Below are 26,846 nucleotides of genomic sequence, written 5' to 3'. Positions count from 1 at the left end.
TAAGATTCTTAAAGTGTTTGTAAACCCTTACAATCCACTTTTTACTACAGGTAAGCCTATAAAAAGGCTCTCAGTTGTGGTCTCTGCTTGCTCTGCATTCAGGAGATAATGGCACAGTGTCAACGCTGAACACTAGAGGGAAACAGGCTCACTGCAGCTTGTGTTATAGAATGTCCCACAATGACACAGGCAAAGTAAGCCAGCTTGGTTAAGACTTAAGCCTCGTACACACGACCCAGGAACTCGAGGGGCGAAACACATCGTTTTTCTCGTCGAGTTCCTTGTTAGGCTGTCGAGGAACTCGACAAGGCGATTTTCTCCATGCCCATCGAGGAAATAGAGAACTTGCTCTCTTTTTGGCTCGTCGAGTTTCTCGACAGTTTCCTCAAGAAAATGTACACACGACAGGTTTCCTCGGCAAAAAAATATCTCCCAGCAAGTTTCTTGTTGGTTTTTGCCAAGAAACTCGGTCGTGTGTACGAGGCCTGACATTGAGTTTACTGACACTTCCAGTTCAGAAATTCCAAATTTGGGAGATTCAAAAAAGTTTAAAATGTTTGCCCATACTGTAATAGAACACATTTTTTAAATGTTTGCTCAAATCTTTTAATCTGTCATATTATGTAATGCTTTTAGAGAGCACGGTCTAATGAACCGGCCATACAAGCATTGTAAAATTAATTCAAAAATTAGTTTATTAACTTACAAGTATGTTTTTGGATAAAAACACACTTGAGATGAATGAGTAATGGGAAATATGCGCTTCTGCTGATTTGGTGGGTTGCAGTCCAATACTTGCACCACCAGGCCAATGTTTGTTTCATTCTGATGAACCGGTGAAAAATAGTCCAAAGATCCCCAAACTGCAGGGGAAGGGTGCTTCCAAAAATCTGCTCCAAACCTTTGTTTTTAAGTTTTACAAATGTTTTCTTTACCCTCTTCTCTTATTTAAGCTGAAGTTCATATTTACAATGAACAAAAGACATATCTAGATGGGACTTTACAGATATTCAATGTATTCACACATATAAAATCCATCAAAATAATCATTTTTATTAACAAATGTTTTAATTGCTAGTAACACATGTATAAGTTAAAAAAATGTTTTACAAGGCTAACGAATATGATCATAGCTGTTGTATGTCTCTATATTCCCAATGCGTTTCAAAATGTCTTTCTTCCTCAGGGGATAAGAGAATTTGTTCACAAGCATCCATGTAATCATATGTATGTGTCAAACAATAATAACTCCAGTGTTAGAAGGTTGTGGTGTGGTCCCTTCAGTGAACCCCAGAGTCCTCTCCATCAGCAGAACCTCTCCGGTAGCGTCTCCTCTAACTGGATCCCATATAAACAGAAAAGATGAAACAAAGGGGCAATATTACTCTAGGAAAAAGAAAGCTGACTCTATAAATGCCAAGAGAAAACAATTACTCAAATCACATTATCCAGGGTATCCAAACAGGCATCTCTGGATTTTTATGTGTGAATACATTTAATGCCTGTAAAGTCCCATCCAGACATGTCTTTTGTTGTGCATTAAGGGATATTGACATTCATGTGTTGGTGAAACTACTCAGAATAATTTTTGTACAAATCAGTTGTTAGGGTTAAGTTTCACTGTTACATAGTTAATCAGGTTTTTTTAAACAAAAAAGACACAAGTCCATCTAGTTCAGCCTATAAAAGGGGAAAAAAATATACAATACACAATCCCATATACACAATCCTATACCCACAGATGATCCAGAGGAAGGCAAACAATCCCAGCTAAGTATGATTCAATTTGCTCCAGCAGGAGAAAAAAATCCTTCCTGATCCCCTCAGAGGCAACCGGATATTCCCTGGATCAATTTTACCTATAAATGTTAGTATCCAGTTATATTATGTACATTTGGGAAATAATCCAGTCCTTTTTTTAAAGCAAGCTACTGAGCTGGCCAGAACCAGCTCTTGGGGGAATCTATTCTACATTTTCAGAGCTCTTACTGTGAAGAAGCTTTTCCGTATTTGGAGATGAAATCTCTTTTCCTCTAGACGTAAAGAGTGCCCCCTTGTCCTCTGTGATGACCTTTTTATGAATAACTCAACACCAAGTTCACTATATGGACATCTTGGGCCAGATTCAGAAAGGAGTTACGTCGGCGTATCTCCAGATACGCCGTCGTAACTCCGAATGAGGGCCGTCGCATCTCGGCGCCTGATTCATAGAATCAGATACGCCTCACTGTTGCCTAGATACTGGCGGCGTAAGTCTCCTACGCCGTCGTATCTTAGGGTGCATATTTACGCTGGCCGCTAGGTGGTGCTTCCGTTGATTTCCACGTAGGATATGCAAATGAGCTAGATACGCAGATTCAGAAACGTACGTCCGCCCGGCGCATTAATTTATGTCGTTTACGTAAGGCTTTTTTCAGCGTAAAGTTACCCCTGCTATATGATGCATAGCCAATGCTAAGTATGGACATCGGGACAGCGTTGAATTTTTCGTAGTTTACGTCGTTTGCGTAAGTCGTACGCGAATAGAGCTGTGCGTAAGTTACGTTCACTTCGAAAGCATTGACTATTCGAAAGCATTGACTATTTGCGGCGTAATTTGTAGCATGCGCACTGGGATACTTTCATGGACGGCGCATGCGCCGCTCGTTAGAAGCATCAAATACGTGGGGTCAGGAGTAATTAGCATACAACACGCCCCCTACCAGCCTATTTTGAATTAGGCGGGCTTACGCCGGCCCATATACGCTACGCCGCCGTAACTTCGGGCGCAAATTCTTTCTGAATACGGTACTTGCCTGTCAAAGTTACGGCGGCGTAGCATATATGAGATACGCTACGCCCGCAAAAAGATAGGCATTTCTCTCTGAATCTAGCCCCTTATGTATTTATGCAAGTTCATCACATCCCCCCATAATCTCCTCTTCTCAAGAGAGATTAAATTCAGTTCCCTAAATCTTTCCTCATAGCTGAGCTCCTCCATGCCTCTTATCAGTTTGGTTGCTCTTCTCTGCACTTTCTCCATTTCCCCGATATCCTTTTTGAGAACTGGGGCCCAAAACTGAACTACATATTCCAGATGAAAAAGCTTTGAGTCACATCATCCAAGAAATGGTTAGCTGCACCAATATTATATTTTTGTTCTTGTGTTTGAATATGCGTTAATTATTCATATTTGGTCATTTCAATGCCACATTTTAAAACAATTCTGCCTTTTAACTAGATTGGAATCTTTCTTTAAAAAGGATGGTTTTAAAATTCAATTAGCATAATCAGTAGATCGTTTTCACCATTTACTGACCAGCTACCTGCAGCATGCCCATTTATGCTAACCACAGATTAATAAAAACACTACTCACTTAAAATGGAAATTGAATGCAAAATATTAATCACATGGCTATTCCTTTCAATGTGTACAGCCTCAAAAATAATCAAGGAAAGGACTTTTGAACTGCTCAGCAATTTATGAAGCAGTTGGAGCATGATGCATTAGTAATACAAAACTGTTGCAAGCCCATATGAGGATTAACTGCAACATTATTATTTTATGGCTCTTAATATGAAGAGGTGGGGGGTGAAACATTGCAATGGGGTGCAAAGCAAACTATGGGACATTGAATTTTAATGCATAAAATTACTAGAAATAATTACTAGAAGGAATGCTTACTATGAGATCTATCTGCTCTTGACTTGATTGTCAATAAGACAATTATTGTCTTTTGTTTTAGGTAAATGTGAAAGAAATCAGTTTGAAGCTAAACTCCAGGCAAACGCCTAAATACGCAGGTAAGCAATTTTACTTGCCCAAGGATTTGTACTCCCACTGCCTGCAATGTCAAATATCGCTCTGTTCAAATGACATCCCGGCTCCAGTTTTCTGGGAAACTGACACTTCTGGGAGTGTCAGTCTCCTGGGTCCCCTTCAGCTCTCAATGGCTCCACCCAACCGGCTTCCATATCACTACTAGATTTTAAAATGATATGCAGGTTGGCAGGAGGAGCCACTGTGAGCTGTGAAGGTTGACTTTCTCTTTGTCCTAGTTGGTTTTAGACATGTGCAATTCATTTAGTTTCAAATTATTTTTTTAACAAATTTTGACAAATTAGTTAATTCCGAAATTTCCAAATTTCCAAATTTTTCAATTTTCGAAATTTAGAATTTTCGAATTTTCGAAACGTTGAATATTAGAAAACGAAAAAAAACTAATTTTTCGGCAGTTCACATGTCTAGTTGGTTTTCAATGCTGCCTGTATGTTCGGATGTCACCATGGCTTTCTGCCGTATTGCTGTGAGCCCAGTTCAATTTGGTGACAAACCCCTAGGGGGTGTGTCTTTGACAGCCAATGCTCAAATGATGTTGGTTGAATGAAGATGACCAGAAGAGGACTGGTAGAGAAGAGCTTCTGTAGAGGGCAGTGCTGGAAACAAAGTAAGCATTGCAGGGAGATTTGCTTTAATTTATTTTTTACAGTAATATGGCATGTTCTAAATTTAAGGTAGTTTCAATGGTTTTTAAATGGCTATAAATAAGCTTTAAATGGTTCCTGAGGATTTGGAAAACTCCTTTCGTTGATCCAAAAAATGGCTCCTCAGTAGCTGGTAACATAAAGTTAGATATTATAGAACAAAGGAAACCTAACTCTTACCTTTTATACAACTGGCCAAAACTTTTTTTTTTTTTAAGCATTCTTGTTATTAAACTGTAATTATACTTTTATTAACAAAGCTATGCCAGTGCATGCAAACCCAGTAATTTCATAGCAGAGTCAAGTTCAACTCAATCACTTTGCTAATCCCTATTGTAGAGCAAGTTAAACCACAGCGGAATGAATTTTACTTTCAAATGTCTTTCACATATATAATGTGCGTGCGACTGCATGCATTTTCATATGCTCTAAGGAACAGGACAAATATCCTTTAGGAGTGAGGGCAGGTAAACATAAGACTTGGGGGGCCTGCTGGGAGGGGTCATTTAACTTACACAGGCCATTCATGCTGGAAAACCCTCCAATGTGGCTGAATTAAGACAATTCTGCAAAGTAGAGTAGGCCAAAACTTCTCCACAGAAATGTGAACGACTCATTGCCAGTTATCGCAAACGCTTGATTGCAGTTGTTGCCGCCAAAGGTGGCACAACCAGTAATTAGGTTTAGAGGGCAATTACTTTTTGAAGCCAGGCAGGTTTGGACAGCTTTTTTGCCTTAATAAATGAAACCATTATTTAAAAACTGCATTTTGTATTATCTAAGGTTATCTTTGTGTAATAATAAAATTAGTTTGATGATCTGAGTCATTTAAGTGTGTGACAAATATACAAAAAAATAATAATCAGAAAGGGGGGCAAATGCTTTGTCACACAACTCTATGCGGCCCCATGTCAAAAAGTCCAGTGTGGTTGCATACATATGTTATGTCTGCATGAATGGGTTACATTGGAGGATCTTAGCTCTGATTGGCTAAATCTTCCCTTAAAAGAAATGATATGTTCACTGGCTTAAAATTTTGAACATTCGAACAATAAGCAGGGCCAAATGGAATCTGAAGCAGAATTTTCCATAGGAAACATAATTGGATAGATAGATAGATAGATAGATAGATAGATAGATAGATAGATAGATAGATAGATAGATAGATAGATAGATAGATAGATAGATAGACTTGCAGACAGATGGACAGACAGGTATAAATACCGAAACAAAGACAAAGAGACACCAAATCTTACTCATAAAAAGAAATTCTGAAATTTAATTTAATTTACAATTAATTATAATACACTTCTAACACAATTGTTCCCCACCAGAATATTATAATTGTGGACCCCCTAATGATATGAAAGGACTTATATTGAATACATCAATGATATGTAAATTTCTGAAATTAAAAATGCAGGTTAATCAGATGAGGGAATGTCTATAGTAAATGTTCAAAGGGAATGGCAAATGTCACAAATGATATATATAAAAAAAAAGCTAATTATATATAGTGTTGCCCCTTTCCAATTTTCATTAATAAAAACAAATCCACTCAGTATTCTTTTTGCAATAAAAATAACCACATAATATAAACCCAATACAATGTCAGAAAAATACCATAATTGAAAAAAAACGAATTTTAGTAGGAACATTTACTATGAAGTCCCAGTTCTTTAACAGCCGTGCACATCTGGGAGGTCTCAGAAAATTAGGAAACTAATGTGGGCAGGTCTTAACCTGGAGCAGGAAAAATTACAATAGGAAATTTAATTCAGTGCTTCATGTGTCATCAATGCCTCATGGTTCCCAATGAAATATCTTTGATCTTGAAGTATGGTGGACACAGAAAATAAATGATTCTGGGTGTCCGGTTTAGGCAATAAGTGTATTTGCATGCTGGAAGTTGTCTTACCTACTAGAAGATAACATTGTCAATACAATATAAAAAGGGCTGCATATAGTAAGAATACTTTTGAGACTGAGGAGGCATAGGTGTGTTTGGTGCGGCTTGGCTTGTATTTCACTTACAAATGGATTTTGGTAGATGAGGCATCTGCTGGATGCCTAAAGGCAATAACTTGGAGGGGGCTGACTGATCATAATATAGGCATTGGTTAATATTAGACATGTGCATTCGTTTTCGTCCAAATGCATTTTCGTCCGAATTTCAGGTATTTTCGTTATCGTTTTAACAAATGATAACGAAAGCACAGAAAACGAAAACCGAAACATCCGACATAAACAAATGCTTTTTTTTCGTTTTCGTTGCGGTCGAATGTGCCTAACCTTAACTCTATTAGTCCAATATTATTCTACATAAAGAGAAAAGATTCGACATAGAGAGAAAAGATTCGACATAGAGAGAAAAGATTCGACATAGAGAGAAAAGATTCGACATAGAGAGACATGAGGATTTGACATAGAGAGACATGAAGATTTGACATAGAGACATGAAGATTTGACATAGAGAGACATGAGGATTTGACATAGAGAGACATGAAGATTTGACATAGAGAGACATGAAGATTTGATATAGAGAGACATGAAGATTTGACATAGAGAGACATTAGGAGTCAAACAATTTTTTTTTTTAAGATTCTGTCGAATCTGCCTTTTTTTTTTAGAACATTCGACAGACACCATAAGCCTTCAATGACAGATTCGACCTTAATTTGGATTTTCGGACGAATGCATTTTTTTAACGAAAAACTAAATAAATAAAAACGAATTTCGGGAGTAACTAAATACATTTATTTTTTGGACGAAAACGAAATTACGAAACAAAATATTTTAGTGTGCACATGTCTAGTTAATATGTTGCTCTTTTAAGTTGCATTTCTCTTTTAACTTCTCCAGTAATTTTGGTCATAGAGCTTCCCATATAACTCTACATGGAATTCGTTTGTGGAGTTATTTTGTGGTCATACTGGAAGAAACCAGAAGATGGGTCAGAGGTTTACTTTCCTCTTCCCCCTTGATGGACATCCCTGAACTTGGGCCTAAAACTGTAGTACACCCCTGACCAAGGGAGAAGGCAATTATGTTTGACTATTGAAGATGGGTATAGACAGTTACGTTTTAAATTACTTTGCTTAGGAAGAAAGGAAGTTCTACTAAAGTGTAGTTCACAAGACCTGGTGGTTGTAAAGGTTCCCGTTTAAAAAAATAAAAAATAACAAACATGTCATACTTAACTCCACTGTGCAGTTCGTTTTGCACAGAGTGGCCCCGATCTTCCTGTTCTGGGGTCCCACTGCGGCTCTCTCGGCTCCTCTCTGCAATAGATAACCCCCTCTGGGAAGCTCTCTCCTGAGGGGGTTACCTTGCAGGCATGCTCCTGAGTCATACACTCAGCGTCCATAGCCGCTGTGTGTATGACCCGGACCTGCCCCCCCGGTGCCCGCATCATTGTATTTGATTGACAGCAGCGGGAGCCGATGGCTGTGCTGCTATCAATCTATCCAATGAAGAGCCGAGAAGCTACGGAGAGAGCGAAGCGGGATCACGCCAATGGAAATTCGGGGCTCAGGTAAGTAAAACGGGGGGGCTGGGGGTCCGGAAACTACAAGGTGTTTTTTCACCTTAATGCAAAGGATGCATTAAGGTGAAAAAACGCGAAGGTTTACAACCCCTTTAATAAGGGGAGTGATGTAAATTGAGAGGATGTCGAACACCCATGTGAAAGAGTATAAGAAGGGCCAGTGCACATTTATACTACAGGCTGCTGAACAGATACAACTCATTATTAGTGCACCAGTATTGTTGTACAAGATTCTGGATAGAAGTAAATAGTTTAAACCTGGTCAGGTTGGGAGTGGCGGTGAGGCAGTCACTTTCCTTGTATTGAGGAGACGGCCTCTTCCACAATGCAGGTTAGGTGACGTGGGCCCAAATGTTCAAATAGACTGTCGGAGTCCTGATCCACAAAGAACATGGGCCTGTGAAGTAGGTACTCCCAACCATATGTGGGTTGTTATTGTGGGTTTCCAGGGGAAGGTTGAGGGAAGGGTTTTCAACCCATCAATCACATACAGGTAGCAGAAGGTGTCTATTATGCCTGGGCTGTGAACTGTATGTGGGAAAAAGATTTAAAGTGTTTGTTAACCTAAAAAAAAAAAAAAATTGGATCCTGTTCCTCTAAAGCATGTTATCCAGCACAGTGCTTGTGTTGTGTCATTTGGCCCCCTGTAACACCTGAAATACCTGGCTGATCCTAACAGTTTTTACCCTCCCCACTGTAAACTGACCATGGTGTGTCATGGCTGCTGAGCCCTGACACCGTGGTCAGTTTATGTGCCTCTGTCATCCGCAGCCCTGCTCTCTGATCTCCCTGTGTCTCCTGTGTCCTCCTCCTCCCTCCCCTCCCTGCATGTCAGCTAGTTCCAATGGCTGTCCCCTTCTCCTGCTGGTATCATAACTTATTGTTGTTACTACAATCCCCTCTGTTTTAATAAATGCTATGCCCCACTGTATGTGTTTTCTAAAAAATCTGCCGATAAATACCTTATTTTATTGCGCTGCTCAGCGGTCACGTGACTGTCCGTCTCTTTTTTCCTCTCCTCTCCTCCACCGCCTGATGTCAGTGGGGGTTTGCTTTGCTGACCTAAGGAGGAGAGAGACGGCTGGTCACGTGACCGCCGATCAGCGATATAAAATATGGTATTTATCAGCGGATCTTTTAGAAAACACATACAGTGGGGCACAGCATTGATCATAACAGAGGGGATTGTAGTAACAACAATAAGTGGGTTAACAATCACTTTAAGCCGTGGGACAGCCCTGTTGTATGCAGGACCCCTAATGGAGGGTCTCGCAATCCAGTAGCCAAGGCCCTGCTTACAATCATCTTTTCTGGCACTATATCATGTAGCCAGCTGTGTTGGATGGATTGGATAGGTAAGTATTTTAGCTCTACTTTTGCCTTTGATTGATTGACATACCGTACGACCACCATTATAACTCCCATGACTGCTTGTGGTCTTTGATAAACTTCAAACTTGGAACCTTGCTCCCGCAATTGCTTTCCACTTGGTGTTATCTTTTGCCATGACGGCCTGTCATTCATTGTATGTTATCTACCCAATGTTCTTCTTCTCCCTTTCTTCTTTCTTTACCTTGCTCTGTTCCATAGCAAAGAAACTTTAATGCAGAAGCAGTATAGTATGTCATTTATGTACTAAAAAAGCCTACTCAACATATTTTTGGGGGATTAAAGTTGCACTTTAAGATATGCATTTAAAGCAGAGGTTCACCCTAAAAACAAGTATATACCATTCAATCCAGCATACAGCCGACATGTACAGTATGCTGTTTTTTTTTCGGTTTACATACCGTAGTATAGGTATTTTCCCCCCGGCTTCCGGGTAGTAAATCCCGCGGGAGTGGGCGTTCCTATTCAGAGACTTAGGCCCCATACACACGATAGAATCCATCCGCAGATAAATCCCAGCAAATGGGTTTCTGCGGATAGATCCTATGGTGTGTACACGCCAGCGGATCTGTTTCCGCGGAGAAATCTCCTCTGGGATGGATTCCAGCAGATCGGATATTTGCTGACATGCACAACAAATCCATCTGCTGGAATCCATCCCAACGGATGGATCCGCTCGTCTGTACAGACTCACTGGATCCATCCGTCCACAGGGATTCCCCGCACGCGTCGTAATGATTTGACGCATGCGTGGAATTCCTTATATGACAGCGTCGCGCCCGTCGCCGCGTCATAATCGCGGCGACGGCGCGACACGTCATCGCCAGAGGATTTCAGCGCGGATTTCAATGCGATGGTGAGTACACGCCATCGCATAGAAATCTGCTGAAATCCTCGAGAGGATTTATCCGCGGATACGGTCCACTGGACCGTATCTGCGGATAAATCCTCTCGTGTGTATGGGGCCTAAGGGCCAGATTCACAAAAGAGATATGATGGCGTATCTCCTGATACGCCGTCGTATCTCTGTGATCCGCCCGTCCTAACTATGCGGCTGATTCATAGAATCAGTTACGCATAGAAAGCCCTAAGATCCGACTGGTGTAATTGACTTACACCGTCGGATCTTAGGATGCAATTCTAGGCGAGGCCATTACGGTCGGCGTAGAATATGCAAATGACTAGTTACAGCGATTCACGAATGTCCGCGATGCCAGTCGATCTAAATTTACGTAGTTTCCGTAGCGATACGCTTTGTAAAGTTAGGGCTGCCTCCTAGGTGTTCTAAGCAATGTTAAGTATGGCCGTCGTTCCCGCGTCGAAATTTAAAAATCACGTCGTTTGCGTAAGTCGTCCGTGAATGGCGCTGGACGCCATTTACGTTAACGTCTAAACAAATGACGTCCGTGCGACGTCATTTAGCGCAATGCACATCGGGTAATTTTCCCGACGGAGCATGCGCAGTACGTTCGGCGCGGGAACGCGCCTAATTTAAATGGTGCCCGTCCCATTTGAATTAGGCGGGCTTGTGCCGAGCGGATTTCTGTTACACCGCCGCAAGTTTACAGGTAAGAGCTTTGTGAATCAGGCACTTACGCTGTAAACCTGCGGCGGTGTAACGTAAATGGGATACGTTACGCTTCCGCGGAGTAACGTAATTCTCTCTGAATTTGGCCCTAAGTGATTGCGACTAAGTGATTGACGTATGACAAAAGCTTCACCCCCGGTGCAAAAGGCGCATCACCAGTTTCCGAACGTCGGTGCGCAGGCGCCGTATAGAGCCGACTCGCAGTTTGGCATCTTTCGGAAACTGGTGACGCGCATTATGCGCCGGGGGTGAAGCTTTTGTCATACGTCAATCACTTAGTCTCTGAATAGGAACGCCCACTCCCGCGGGATTCACTACCCGGAAGCCAGGGGGAAAATACCTATACTACGGTATGCAAACCGAAAAAATAAAATAAAAAAAAGCAGCATACTGTACATGTCGGCAGTATGCTGGGTTGAATGGTATATACTTGTTTTTAGGGTGAACCTCCACTTTAAGGATAGCAGGGAAGAAGATGCCACAAAGTACAGTATGTTTCGTACTTCACAAATCTTTGGTTTGCATAAAGCAGTTTAATAGACATGTCTGAACAGTGTTTTATTATAAGGCTAGCCCGACTTTTCCAAAATGAATATATAATATATATAAAAAAAATGACACTGAACCGTTTGACTGTTTGCATGACAGGTGTCATAAATTGTTTCTTCACCAAAGATTTGAATTGCTAATTACTTTTGCAAGACCCATACTTCATTCTGCTATGCCTTCCAGGATATAAATTCATTAGTCTATTTCCCAGGAGTCCGTACAGTGAGAAGGATCTCACAGGCTATCTAAAAAACAACACTAAACAGGTCAGGTATAAAAGAAAAGGAATAGAGTGGACCAGTTTTTAAGAAATCGAATGTGTTGCCCTTATATTTGACCTTTAAGTCTAAATTGAAGGAGAAAAAAAATGACCATTATTTTTTATACAGCTAGCAATGGTGTATTGTTCTTGCAATTTGTGGTGTGCGTGTATATATAGATATATATATATATACAGTATCTATATATCAATATACATACAATAAATATGATATACAGTAAATGCATAATTTGAAAACACTGGGCCAGATCCACGTAGCCTGGCGCATTGTTGCGTCCGGCGTAGCGTATCTCTGATACACTACGCCGCCGTAACTTTCAGCGTATTTTTCTTATCCTCAAAGAATATGCGCCTTAAGTTACGGGGGCGTAGTGTAACTTTGGCGGCGTAAGGGCGCGCAATTCAAATGGATGTGATGGGGGCGTGTTTTATGTAAATACGTCTTGACCCGACGTATATGACGTTTTTTTTAACGGCGCATGCGCCGTCCGTGGGGGTATCCCAGTGCGCATGCTCGAAATTAACCCGCAACTAGCAAATGTTTACGACGTGAACGTCATTCTACGCAAAGCCCTATTCGCGAACGACTTACGCAAACGACGTAAAAAATTCAAATTTCGACACGGGAACGACGGCCATACTTAACATAGGATACGCCTCATATAGCAGGGGTAACTATACGCCGAAAAAAGCCTTACGGAAACGACGTAAAAAAATGCGCCGGCCGGACGTACGTTTGTGGATTTGCGTATCTAGCTAATTTGCCTCCTCGACTGGGAAATCGACGGAAACGCCAGCGTAACTTCTTTGAGGATCTGCCCCACAGTTTGCACACATTTCAGAGAAACTGGTTATGTTCTAAGGAAATGGTATTTCATGTAATTTTAACATTTACTTAAACATTTGAATTACAGTACATAGGTTTCCTACAAAATGTTCTCACCTACACTACTTAAAGCCTAAATTTGCATAAAATAATGAAAAATCAGCACAAGGGATATTACTTACTCATAGCTCTTAACTCTCCGGCACTGTCCCTGATTTTGAGGGACTGTCGCTGATTTGGAACAAAGTCCCTCTGTCCCTCTTTTCTCCTCAGTTGTCACTCACTTTGGTCTGATCTATATAGTTGTATAAAAAATGTACTTTTTACCTTTCAAAAAGAGTTTCCCAGTACTAAACCTTTCATACAATTTTTATATTGCTGCATTTGTAAATTTCAAAAGCCAACAGGAAGGAATAGTAATGGTAAAATAGCACTTGTGGGTTTAACTAATCTTTGTATTTTGTATAATTCTCCTTAAAGCGGTGTTTCACCCTGCAGAACAACTTTTTAGCATAAAATTCGGCATAGTAGCGCGAGCTACAGTATGCCTGTCTTAATTTTTTTATCCCCGTACTCACTGTTATATCGTACATAGAAGATTCCGACTCCCCGCGGGGAATGGGCGTTCCTTTCAAGAGGGAGGGTGATTGACGGCCGGCTCTGGCACGTCACGCTCCCCGAAGACAGCCGGAGTAGGTCTCGGCTCTTCACGGCGCCTGCGCACAGGCTATGCGCAGGCGCCGTGATAAGCCAAGCCTATTTCGGCTATTTCCGGAGAAGCGTGACGCGCCAGAGCCGGCCGTCAATCACCTTCCGTCTGGATTGGAACGCCCATTCCCCATGGGCAGTCGGAATCTTCGATGTACGATATAACAGTGAGTACGGGGATAAAAAAATTAAGACAGGCATACTGTAGCTCGCGCTACAATGCCGAATTTTATGCTAAAAGAAAAAACATTTTTTTTTTTTTTATAGGGTGAACCCCCGCTTTAAGGCCCCTTTCACACTGGGGGCAGGAGGTGTGCTGGCGGCATAGAGGCGCTATACCGTGGTTTTTACTGCGATATTCGGCCGTGCTCCTTCACCTCTCCAAAGATGCAGCTAGCAGGACTTTTGGAGTGGTCCTGCTAGCGCACCGCTTCAGTGTGAAAGCCTTCGGGCAGATTTTTAGTCAGCAAGTGTTCAAATGGTCCATAGGTTTACCAGAGCCCCAAAACACCCCATAAAATGCCTGAAAAAACACTTGTGAAATAGCAACACCTAGATGTGAACGGAGCCTAAAGCCTTGTACACACGATCGGATTTTCTGACAGTAATTGTGTAATGAGAGGCTGTTGTCGGAAAATCCAACCCTTTGTACGCTCCATCGGACAATTGTTGGATTTTCAGTGGACAAATGTGGGATAGCATGCTTTAACCACTTGCTTACTGGCCACTTAAACCCCCCTGCTGCCCAGACCAATTTTCAGCTTTCAGCGCTCTCACTTTTTTAATGACAATTGCGCGGTCATACCCAAGCGACATTTTTGTCATTTTTTTCCCCACAAATAGAACTTTCTTTTGGTGGTATTTGATCACCTCTAAGGTTTTTATTTTTTTGTAAAAAAAAAAAAAAAAAGCCAGAATTCAAAAATGTTGTTATAAAATTTTGCAAAAGGGTAGTTTTTCTCCTTCATTGATGTACGCTGATGAGGCTGCACTGATGGGCACCGGTAGCCGGCACTGATGGGCTGCACTGATGGGCACCGATAAGGCGGTGCTGATGGGCACCGATAGGCGGCACTGGTGGGCACGGATAGGCGGCACTGGTGGGCAATGATAGGCGGAATTGGTGGGCACTGAGTGAGTGAGTGAGTGAGTAACTTGTATAGCGCAACAAATTTGAACTTAATCGCCTCAAGGCGCTTGGCATCCAGAGTCGTACCGGTCTTTCAGAAGAGGTGGGTCTTTAGTTTTTTCCTAAAAGCCCGATGGTTTTCCTCCAAGCGGATGGTAGTGGGTAGAGCATTCCAGAGCCGTGGTCCTTGGACAGAAGTGGCACTGGTGGGCACTGAAAGGTGACACTGATGGGTGGCACTGAAGGGCATTGATAGGTAGCACTGGTGGGCACTGAGAATTGGCACTAATAGGTGGCATTGATAGGTGGCACTGATAAGTGGCAGTGATGGGCACTGATGGGTGGCAATGATGGGCACTGATCAGCACTAGTAGATGACATTGATAGGCAGCACTGCTAGGTAGCAATGATGAGGCACAAACTGGCACCACTGGTGGGCATTGCTAGGTGGCAGTGATGGGCATTGATAGGTGGTACTGATTGGCACTGACAGGTGGCACTGGTGGGCACTGGCAGGGGGCACTGGCAGGTGGTACTTGTGTCCACTGAGGCATAATTGCATCTTCCACCGGGAACCGATGTCCCTCACTCAGCAGTCGGTGATCGACTTTTTTTTCTCCTTGCGCTGTCAGTGCGAGGAGAAAAAAAATATTACTGAGCTTTGTTTTGATCATGTGATCAGCTGTCATTGGCTGACAGCTGATCACGTGGTAAGGGGCCCGGGACCGGCCCCTTACTTGGATCTGCGATCACCGAGTCTCAGTGACTCAGTGATCACAGGGGGCGCGCGCAAAGGGGAGGACGTCTATTGACATCCTCCTGGCAATTGGGTTCTGCGCTGCAGCCGTCATTCGACTATAGCACGGGCCCCTAGTGGTTAAAATTGTCCGCCAACAAATGTGTGATGTCAGATCATCCGATCGTGTGTACACAAGTCCGTCGGACAAAACTCCAAAGTACAAATACGCATGCTCAGAAGCAATGCTCACCATAACACAAGATTAGCAGAAGTTGCCCAAAGGGTGGCGCTAAAGAGCTGAAAAAACACATCTTTTCATGTAGGGTTGTCCCTAGTATCGGTATCGGGACAGATTCCGAGTATTTGCGGGAGTACTTGTACTCCTGAAAATGCCCCCCATGCCTCATCCGATACTACCCCCCCCCCCCCCCGCCGCTGCTGCTGCCGCTGCGCCGCATCACCGCTGCCGCCGCCGCTTGGTTAATACGGGCGGAGAACATTACAGCTTTCATTTGAATAGCTGTAGTGTTTCCCGCCGCGCCGCGTATAGACACTCCCCCTTGCTCGGGTGAACTGTCCAATCCCGAGCAAGGGGGAGTGTCTATACGCAGCACGGCGCGAAACACTACAGCTATTCAAATGAAAGCTGTAATGTTCCCCGCCCATATTAACCAAGTGGCAGCGCGGCAGCATGTAGGTAAGGGGGACATGGCTGCATATATGGGGGGGACATGGCTGTATATGGGGGGGGCATGGCTGCATATGGGGGGGGCATGGCTGCATATGGGAGGGACATGGCTGCATATGAGGGGACATGGCTGCATATGAGGGGACATGGCTGCATATGGGGGGACATGGCTGCATATGGGGGGGGACATGGCTGCATATGGGGGGACATTGCTGCATATGGGGGGACATGGCTGCATATGGGGGGGACATAGCTGCATATGGGGGGACATGGCTGCATATGGGGGGACATGGCTGGATATGGGGGGGACACGGCTGGATATGAGGGGACATGGCTGCATATGGGGGGGACATGGCTGCATATATGTGGGGGGCATGGCTGCATATGGGGGGGACATGGCTGCATATGGGGGGACATGGCTGGATATGGGGGGGACATGGCTGCATATGGGGGGACATGGCTGCATATGGGGGGGACATGGCTGCATATGGGGGGACATGGCTGGATATGGGGGGGACATGGCTGCATATGGGGGGACATGGCTGCATATGGGGGGGACATGGCTGCATATGGGGGGACATGGCTGGATATGTGGGGGGACACGGCTGGATATGGGGGGACATGGCTGCATATGGGGGGACATGGCTGCATATGGGGGGGACATGGCTGCATATGGGGGGACATGGCTGGATATGGGGGGACATGGCTGCATATGGGGGGGACATGGCTGGATATGGGGGGGACATGGCTGCATATGGGGGGACATGGCTGGATATGTGGGGGGACACGGCTGGATATGGGGGGACATGGCTGCATATGGGGGGACATGGCTGCATATGGGGGGGACATGGCTGCATATGGGGGGACATGGCTGGATATGGGGGGACATGGCTGGATATGGGGGGACACGGCTGCATATGGGGGGGACATGGCTGCATATGGGGGGACATGGCTGCATATGGGGGGGATATGGCTGCATATGGGGGGGGACATGGCTGCATTTGTGGGGGGACATGGCTGCATTTGGGGACACATTTAAAAAAAAAGTATCGGTTTTCGGTATCGAGTACTTGAAAAAAAGTATCGGTACTTGTACTCGGTCCTAAAAAAGTGGTATCGGGACAACCCTAGTTTCATGTTAGTTGGCCGACAATTCTTTGCCGTTTGTATGCAAGATAAGTTCGCGGCCAACGCCCTTCGGACAAATGTCCTACGCTTTGTCTGCGGAAAATCCGATCGTGTGTATGAGGCTTTACTCATATATAAACAGCTGGCCAAATACACTGCACTTCTGCAGTCCCCAACATGGTGTGTTCATAAATAAAAAGACTCCGCTCAATAGTCATGGTATTCCAGGTTGCTATAACTGTCAACATAATTCAGTTTGATTTTTGGAGAACTCCTTGAAGGGTCTCTCACCATCACAGTCCAGTAATCTGTGTTATTATGGTGACCATTAGCCCATCTCCCGAGGTATTACGGCAATCTTCTACTTATCTAAAGTGATGCAATGGCTATAAAAGTAATGAGTTAAATTACTGCTAAATATACAGTTTTTCCCTCAAGAGATTACAATAAACAACCAAATCAATCATACATTCGGCTGCCTAAATTGCTTTAAAAAAAAAAAAAGATTCCGCTAATGTAACACATTTTAATTCAAAAGGCGTGAAACAGAATTGTAATAAAGGCAAAATAAGAAAAAGTAATTTTTCTTTTAGAGTCGGTCTCCCCTGACTGGAGGGTGAGAGCCGCCCAATGCTTCTGTGGGCTTCTTAGTGATTATGAATAGATTATCACATAGTCTTACTCATTCGGATTTTTTTTTTTTTTTTTAAGTGGATGCAGGAGTGGGAGCACCCCATGATAGGTAGGTACATTCAAAACTCATAAAGAGCTATGGCTGGGTCATGCCTACTGGGCACTTTTACCCCCTTCCTGCCCACGCCAATTTTCAGCTTTCAGCGCTGTCGCACTTTAACTACTTTAGACCCGGGCCATAGTAAAAAGATGGCCTCCAGGTTAGGGTGACCAGACATCCCCAGTTTCAGGGGACAGTCCCCTGATTGAGGACACTGTCCCCGGACCAAGTCTGTCCCTGGTTTTGTCCCCGGATTTAATAGGGGGCAGGGGCAATTTCAAATACAATCAGTGCAGAATAAAAAAAAAAAAAAAAAGGATTTTTGTACTCACCGTAAAATCCATTTCTCTGAGTTCATAGACGGACACAGCATCCTTTGACCTTAGGGTTATGTTCCTCCTACCAGGAGATTTTAGGCAGAATTCTTACAGCACCCAAGGTGTTAAAACTTTCCTTCATGCCGCTCCTCCCAGGGGGCGTGGCTCCCCCAGGCATAACCCACACCCTGCTTCAGCAGCTTCAGTTCGTAACAAGCAGTACAAACCAAGGAGGGGTGGGTGCTGTGTCCGTCTATGAACTCAGAGAAATGGATTTTACGGTGAGTACAAAAATCCTTTTTTCTCTTTCGTTCATAGACGGACACAGCATCCTTTGACCTTAGGGACGTCCCCAAGCAGTGTCAAAAAAACGAGGGGTGGGAAAAATAACACAGCAAACAACAGGTTACACCCCAAACAAAACCGGAGTTACTCAACGGAGGAACTCCAACCTTAAACTGCCGCCTGTAACACCCTGCGGCCGAATGAGGCATCAGAAGATGCACTCACATCCACCTTATAAAACTTTGAAAAAGTGTGGACCGACGACCAGGTCGCAGCCTTACACACCTGTAACACAGAGGCTTGGTGTCGGAAAGCCCAGGAGGCTCCAATCGCCCTGGTCGAATGCGCCGTGACCCGAAAGGGAGGCGCCCGCCCCTTCAGGGCGTAGGCCTGAAGCACAACCTGTCGGATCCACCTGGAAATGGTGGCCGACGAGACTGCCAGGCCCTTACTGGGACCGGACACAGACACGAACAGCGAGTCCGACTTCCGGAACGGAGCTGTCGCCGACAAGTAAACTCGAAGGGCCCGAACCACATCCAGAGAATGTAAAACGGCTTCCTTCGGGTTCTTCGGCTGAGGACATAATGATGGAACAACAATGTCCTCGTTAATGTGAAAGGCCGAAACGACCTTCGGAAGAAAAGAAGGTCGCGGGCGCAGCACCGCCTTATCCTGATGGATGACCAAGTAGGGGGCCTTGCAAGACAAGGCCGCCAGCTCAGACACTCGTCTGATAGAGGTAATAGCTACCAGAAAGACCACCTTCTGCGACAAAGTCAGCAAGGGGATCTCCCGAATGTCCTCAAAGGGGGCACGCTGAAGCGCCGAGAGGACCAAGTTCAAGTCCCAAGAAGGTAGCGGAGGGCGCACCGGGGGGGCCACATGCCGGACCCCCTGCACAAACGTGCGAACCAAGGAGTGCGCTGCCACGGGACGCTGAAAATAAACAGCCAGAGCAGAAATCTGACTCTTGATCGTGCTCAAGGCAAGAGCCTGGTCCACTCCCCGCTGTAGGAACAGCAGGATCCGGGACACCACGTAAGTACGGGGGTGCCACTTCATCTCCTCACACATAGAGATGTATGCTTTCCATGTACGATGATACATTTTTCGAGAAGTGGACTTCCGTGCACGTATCATGGTAGAGATTACCGGGCCCGACAGGCCCCGGTCCTTCAGTACCTGGTTCTCAACAGCCACGCCGTTAAAGCCAGTGACCGTCAAGCAGGATGGAAGATCGGGCCCTGAGACAGGAGATCTTCCCTCAGAGGCAGGCGCCAGGGGGCGTCTGCCACCAGACGTACCAGGTCCGCGTACCAAGAGCGACGCGGCCAATCTGGGGCGATCAGGATCGTTGGAATCCCTTCGGCTTCCACCCTGCGCAGCAGGCGGGGTAGGAGCCTTAGAGGAGGGAAGGCGTAAATCAGGTGATATTGACCCCAGGGAGCCACTAACGCGTCTGACGCGTCTGCCCACGGGTCCCTTGACCTGGCCACAAACCGTGGTACCTTCCGATTGAGACGGGACGCCAGAAGGTCCACGTCTGGAGTGCCCCATTTTTGACACAGGATCTGAAAAACCTCCGGGTGGAGAGACCACTCCCCTTGATCCAGAGTCGTGCGACTTAGGAAGTCGGCTTGCCAATTCAGAACTCCCAGAATGTATACCGCTGACAGGGCCGGAACGGACCTTTCGGCCCACCGAAGTATGTGAGCGACCTCCGTCGCCGCGGCCGAGCTCCTTGTGCCGCCCTGATGATTGACGTACGCCACGGCCGTGGCGTTGTCGGACTGGATCCTGACAGGACGGCCCTGCAGCTCCAGGGACCACCTGACAAGGCACAGCTTGATCGCTCGGAGCTCCAGGATATTGATCGGCAGGCGGGACTCCTCCTGAGTCCAATGCCCCTGGGCTGACTGGGTGCCCCAGACGCCCCCCCAGCCGAAGAGGCTGGCATCCGTCGTGACCACTGTCCAGCGGCACGGAAGAAAAGACTTCCCGGACCGAAGAACCGGAGACGTCAGCCACCATGCCAGGGAAGACTTGGCCAGATGGCTCAACCGAATCTGGCGATCCAGAGAAGATGGGACCCTGTCCCATCGTGACAGAATCTCCTTCTGTAGTACCCTGGTGTGGAATTGGGCATACGGAACCGCCTCGAAGGAGGCCACCATCAGACCCAGAACCCGCATGCAGAAGCGAAGAGACGACCACTTCTGGGTCGACAACTGTCTCACTGCAGATTGCAGGGTCCGCAGTTTTTCCGATGGGAGGAACACTTTTGCCTCCCCCGAATCCAAAACCAGCCCCAGGTGTTCCAGCCTCTGGGACGGAACCAACACTGATTTTTTGAGATTCAGAAGCCAGCCGAACTCCTGCAGAGTCCGACACGTGATGGACACGTCCTCCTCTAACTCTGAGCTTGAAGAAGCTCTCAGGAGAAGGTCGTCCAGGTATCCCACGATAGCGATCCCTCGCTGCCTTAGCAAGGCCAGGATCGGGGCGAGCACCTTGGTGAACACCCGTGGTGCCGACGCCAGCCCGAACGGGAGGGCCACGAATTGATAGTGGTCCTCCCCGATCGCAAAACGCAGATACCTTTGGTGGCTTGTGCAAACGGGGACATGCAGGTATGCGTCCATGATGTCCAAGGACGCCATGAAGTCCCCCTGTTGGAGGGCCGCTATGATAGAACGGACCGACTCCATCCTGAATCGCTGCACCTTGACAAAGGAGTTGAGGGCCTTTAGGTCCAGGACAGGGCGAACCCCTCCCTTCTTGGGAACCACGAACAGATTGGAGTAGAACCCCCGAAACCGTTCCAGAGAGGGAACCGGCACAACCACCCCTCTGTCCAGAAGATCCTGGACAGCCCCGGACAGGGCTAGCCGACGATCCGGAGGAAGCTGGAGGTTGGATGGAAAAAATCTGTTTGGGGGACAAGAGAGGAACTCTATCTTGTACCCCGAGGCGACCACCTCGCAAACCCAACGGTCGGTCAGAAGAGAGTTCCACCGATCCGCGAAGTCGTGAAGCCGTCCCCCCACCCGAGACCCGGGCGGGGGCAGACCTTCATGCGGAAGCAGGCTTTTCCGCAGGCTTGTTTGGTTTGTTAAACCAGGGGCGCTTACGCCCGGCAGCAGGGGCTTTTGCCCCCTGCGGACCTTTTCCAGCCGCGCTGGGCGCACGAAAAAACCGCTTAGGGGTAGTAAAAGTAGGACCTTGCTTGCGGCGAGGTTCCTTACCCTTCCCCGACTGAGGGAGCAAGGTGCTCTTGCCTCCAGTGGCATCCTTAATGATGTCATCCAGGGATGCCCCAAAGAGCCGTCCGCCCTTAAAGGGCAAATCCACCAAGGCCTTTTTCGAGGACTGGTCAGCCGACCAGCACTTCAGCCATATAAGGCGGCGCAGAACCACTGCGTAGACAGAAGCCCTGGAAAGCAAAGGAATCAAATCCATAGCCGCCTCACAGAGAAACTTCTGACCCTGAATCAACTGCTCAGCCAGGTCCCTAGAGGACTCGGAAGCACCCTGGACCTCCAGATCCTGCAGCAGGAGCTTCGCCCTTTCAGTTAGCGTCTGAGCAACCAGGGCGCCGGCCAGAGCCGGCCTTACCGCCGAACCCACCACCGAGAACAGGGAGCGGGCCACGGCCTCCACTCTCCTATCAGCGGGGTCCTTGAAAGCAGGAGCCCCCTCCACAGGCAACGTAGTAGTCTTACTCAGTCTGGACACAGGAGGGTCCACCGACGGAGGAGTGACCCACTTTTTTAAAAAGTCCTCCTCCAGGGGGTAACGGGTAGCAAAGCTTTTAGGAACAGTAAAAGCCTTTTGCGGTGTATCCCATTCCTTATACAACAAATTGTCCAAATAAGGAACACAAGGGAATACCTTAGCGGTACGCGGTGGTTTGCGGAATCCAAAAGGGACTGACACCGCTGGTGTCTCCGCCACATCCTCTAAATGAAGAGTCTCACGTACCGCAGTTATAAGAGCTCCAACAAATTCCTTGTCAGCAGACTCCGCAGCAGAGTCATCCTCGCTGTCCATGTGGGTTAAGCCCGCATCCTCTGACATGACAGAACCAGAAGCAGCAACAGCGTTATCAGATTCTGCGTCAGAGATATCCCCAGAAACAGCCTCCGGGGGGGGCGCTTTTTACCCCCCAACCGAGCACTGGCAGCTTCAAACCTGGTGAGAAAAGACTCCAGGACAGCCGACACCGATTCAACAGATGTGGCAGGGGGAGGGGCGCTAAGGGTTAATTCTGGCTTTGTTAGGAATGAGGGGCCTGATTCAGGCTCCATATTGCAGCTGCCGTGTCACCCCCACTGCCAATGGCAGGAAAAAAGTCCCCCACAGGTCACCTCCCGGCCGCTAGAGCACAGTCTGGGGCCCCCTGAGACTCACCACCCCCCTGGTACAGCGCGGTCTGTGAAGGACAAGTGTGTGCTGAGGAGAAGCTGCAGCGCTGCGTCTGTCCCCTCAGATGATTTGCGGTCTTTTTTCCCCGCCGAAACGGCCACTAGAGGCCGAACTAGTGCTGAAAACGGCGCCGGCCACAAGAAAATGGCCGCCGAATAATACAAGCGCGGCTCCGGCAAAATGGCCGCCGTTGCGCAGTTTTAAAAAGACAGTGTACCCAAAAATGACAGTACACCAAAACAGTACACAGCACACACAAAAATGCCCAGAATGTCCACCACAGTCCCCTGCAGTGACACAGAACAGCCCCAGCCATACCCGAGTGAAAAAAATATGAGCCCCAGGGAAAAAACCCCCTGCACAGCCGTCACCCAAAGGGGGAAGGAGGGAGAGGAATAAGGGAGAGAGGAAAGCATGGGGAAACCCTCAGTCGACCTCCCAAGGGAAAACATTCCAGCCAGACCACTCACCTGAGTAAGGGGCCACTACTTACCTGTCCTGCGACTACCCGGCTGGAGGTATCCCAGACAGAACCAACGTCCGCGAACGGCATGGCTGTCAGCCAGACACACTGTGACAAGGCCATAGAGACCGGTCATATGTGTGCCCTAGAACCGAAGTTCCCCGGCCGCCCCTGGAGCAATGGGGCCTGTCGTGGACGTCCCAAAGCGGAGCCGAACCTGGGGGGACTACAAGGGTCGAGGACCCAGCCTTTCACCCAGTCGGCTGTTGATAGAAGAATCGCAGGATTCAAAATAAAAATAAAATAAAAAAGCGAGAAAAAACTCGCAAAATGCAAAAAAATTTGCAAGAAAAAACTCCAGAGTCCAGGACTCCAGAGAGAGCCTGACTCTCCTGACGGTTAGGCAGAAACAAACTGAAGCTGCTAAAGCAGGGTGTGGGTTATGCCTGGGGGAGCCACGCCCCCTGGGAGGAGCGGCATGAAGGAAAGTTTTAACACCTTGGGTGCTGTAAGAATTCTGCCTAAAATCTCCTGGTAGGAGGAACATAACCCTAAGGTCAAAGGATGCTGTGTCCGTCTATGAACGAAAGAGAAAATAGAATTACACCCCCCCCCGCTCCGCCATGCCTACTAGCATAGGGGGGGTTGTATTTTTTCCATTATCTGTGCCCCTTTCTGATGATCGTGTGCTGGTCGAAGCGGAGGGAATATTTCTTCAGTTCCGGGCGCATTCCCATTTAGCTTCGCTCGCAGGGCCGATCTGGGTGCATAAATATTTCTGGCGCCCCCACATGGGTGTGATCATCTTACTAACTCCTCCCCTTTGCAAATGGTTCTATGGCTACGACTCAAACAGAGAGATCCCCTAAGAAGTCTTCATTACCCTTGGATCCTCCCATGGTCTTTTAACAATAAAGAAAATTAGTACACTAATGGGACCTTAAGGGGGGTCTCTCTAATGCACACAGAGAGGGCTTCTGTTAGAGAGTCTGTTAGAAAGAGCCCCCCAGACATTACTTGGAGGGTGGCACTCGGAGAGCATTTCTGGGAGTGCACGGGATGATTGGCAGCATCTCCGGCCAACCCTGAAGCCTCTCATCACACCGCCTATGGGAGAAGAGCCGACACACGCAGAGGGGGTGGGGCAGACAGACTGCGCCACGTGCACCGGACAGAATAATTAGTGGAGCCTAGTACCGGAACGTACGAATTCCGGGGACAGCGGGAGGTATGCTCTCTTGTCAGTTGCCAGCGGAGAGAGCAAGCGGAATGTGGAACCACAGCACCCGCTACATGCGCTCCGCCTCTGGACACAGACGAGAAGGAGGGAGGGGAGCACTCTGGAGCTTTGGCGCCCTCACCTCTGCGGCGCCTGGGTGCGGAGCACCCTGCGCACCCTGCCTAGGATCGGCCCTGTTTGCTCGCATTTTCTTCTGCCTTGGCTCAAATCCTAGCCAGCCACCTGCCTATCTCCTTGCCTTCCCTGGTGGAGTGATCTTCCTCCGCTCCCCACCCAGTAGTAGCCGAGGCCCGAAGAGTAAGACTTGAGAGGCTGTAAGGTGGGCAGCGACGGGCAGAGAGTCGCTGATTGTTGCCATTACTAGTAAAGAAAAAATATGTCCCCGGATTTCATTTTAAAAATCTGGTCACCATACTCCAGGTGGCTCTATAAATCCGGGAGGCCGTCTTTTTACGGCCTTGCGTCCTCCGGCCACTGGCCAGATGCCGGTGCGCATGCCTAGCGGCCGCAATGTCTGCCAGGTACCCGCGATCGACAATGACAGAGCAGAGACGTGAAGCTCTGTGTGTAAACACAGAGCTCCACGTCCTGTCGAGGAGAGGAAACAGATGCTGTGTCCCTTGTACATAGGGACACGGCATCGGTCACCTCCCCCAGTCAGTCCCCTCCCCCCACAGTAAGAATCACTCCCAGGATACACATTTAACACCACATTTAAACAAATATACTTTTTTTCAGGCGGCAGGCGTACGGCGTTCGCGTTTGGCGTGGAGATGTGAACCATCTCCATAGAGGTGCATGTGTTTTCGTCCCTCTGGCGTCTCGGGGCTGCTGCGGCGTCACACTACAGGCGACAAAACGCCTAGGTGTGAATGGGGGCTTAGAGTCTCCTTCCACTTTAACTTGAAAAAAAAAAATCGATGTAACTATGTAAAATATACCAAAGCACTGCAATTCTTTTCCTAACAAATCTTTTTTTCAGCACATTTCCTTGAATCTTCGGGAACAACCCTAATTGCATTGTTTTTAATGAGTTGGTAAAATGGTAACGCAATTCAAATCAGAAAAAAAAAATCGAGTTTAAGGCTAAATATTAAACTGAATTATCAGTCCTGGTAAGCTATTTAATTATGCATGCATTTTTTTTGCTAGGCATGTTTAAATATTAACAAGATATGTTTATACACTTATGACCTACGACATTCGTGAAAGTGCAAACGCTGAATGTCTGGAACAAGTGGCTTCATATTTTCTCGGTAATCGTTCTTATTTTTTTGACGCTTGTTCAAAAATTCAGAAATAATGCATTTGGTAGAACTCGGTAGAGCTTGCTAATTTGACAAGGCGTGCCGTAGTGCGAAATGCTACTTCATTTATTTATGGTTTCGGGAAATCATTAATAATTTATTGCTTACCTTAATTGAGGAGGGGAGGCTAATCAACAGATGTTTGATTTAGTACATATGCCATTAGTTCCAAACATACTTTTGTGATTTGAAAAATAAATTCACGGTGGATAAGTTAACGCTAAGAAAACCCAAAACAGAATTAAGCCCAACTCCACCTTTTCCGAAAAAAATCAGTGGCCTTGCTGGTGTAGAAGCTCTGGCTGTGTGATACCCGTCTCCTCTCTGGCGCTGCCCCCCACAGACTCACCACTCTTCAATTAAAGCGGGGTTCCAACCACAATTAGCATTTTTTAAATGTATGTCCTTTCATCTTGCGTTTTTATAATATAAATCCGGTCACTTACTATTTTACAATCCGCCGCCGCTCCGCATAGTTATTCAAAAAGATAGTTTATAAAACTATGTCCACTCCGTTGTCATTTTGCTTGTGGGCATTGTGAAGCCCACAAGCACTTACTTCCTGAAAGTCTTGGATGGGGAGTGATAATTGGGTAGCGCACTGCATCCTGGGAAATTATGACACACATTTCCCAGGAGCATTAGAGGGAGATGATGTCAGAATCCTAGGTGATTCCAAAGGCAGATTTCGTGGGACCGCATAGCAACAGGCATTTCCAGATGAGTAAAATATTTTTTTTTTCTTTTTTAGGTCTAATGAGCACAATAATGAAAAAAAATATTTGGGCTGGAAACTCCACTTTAAGCGCCAGTCTTCTACTGGGTTCAAGGACAGGCCTCAGGTTCACAATTTAAAGCCTTATGCCGCGTACACACGATCATTTTTCGGCATGTAAAAAATTATGTTTTTTAAAAATGTAATTTAAAATGAAGTGTGGGCTTCACATCATTTTTCGGGTTCTGAAAAACGAAAAAAAAAAAAATTCGAACATGCTCTATTTTTTTAACAACGTTTTAAACGATGACGTTTTTCGGGTT

This window comes from Rana temporaria, chromosome 13 (assembly GCF_905171775.1).
Source record: "Rana temporaria chromosome 13, aRanTem1.1, whole genome shotgun sequence".
Taxonomy (NCBI): Eukaryota; Metazoa; Chordata; class Amphibia; order Anura; family Ranidae; genus Rana; species Rana temporaria.
The sequence above is the reverse complement of the archived record's forward strand: the minus strand, read 5'-3'. Positions refer to the sequence as shown.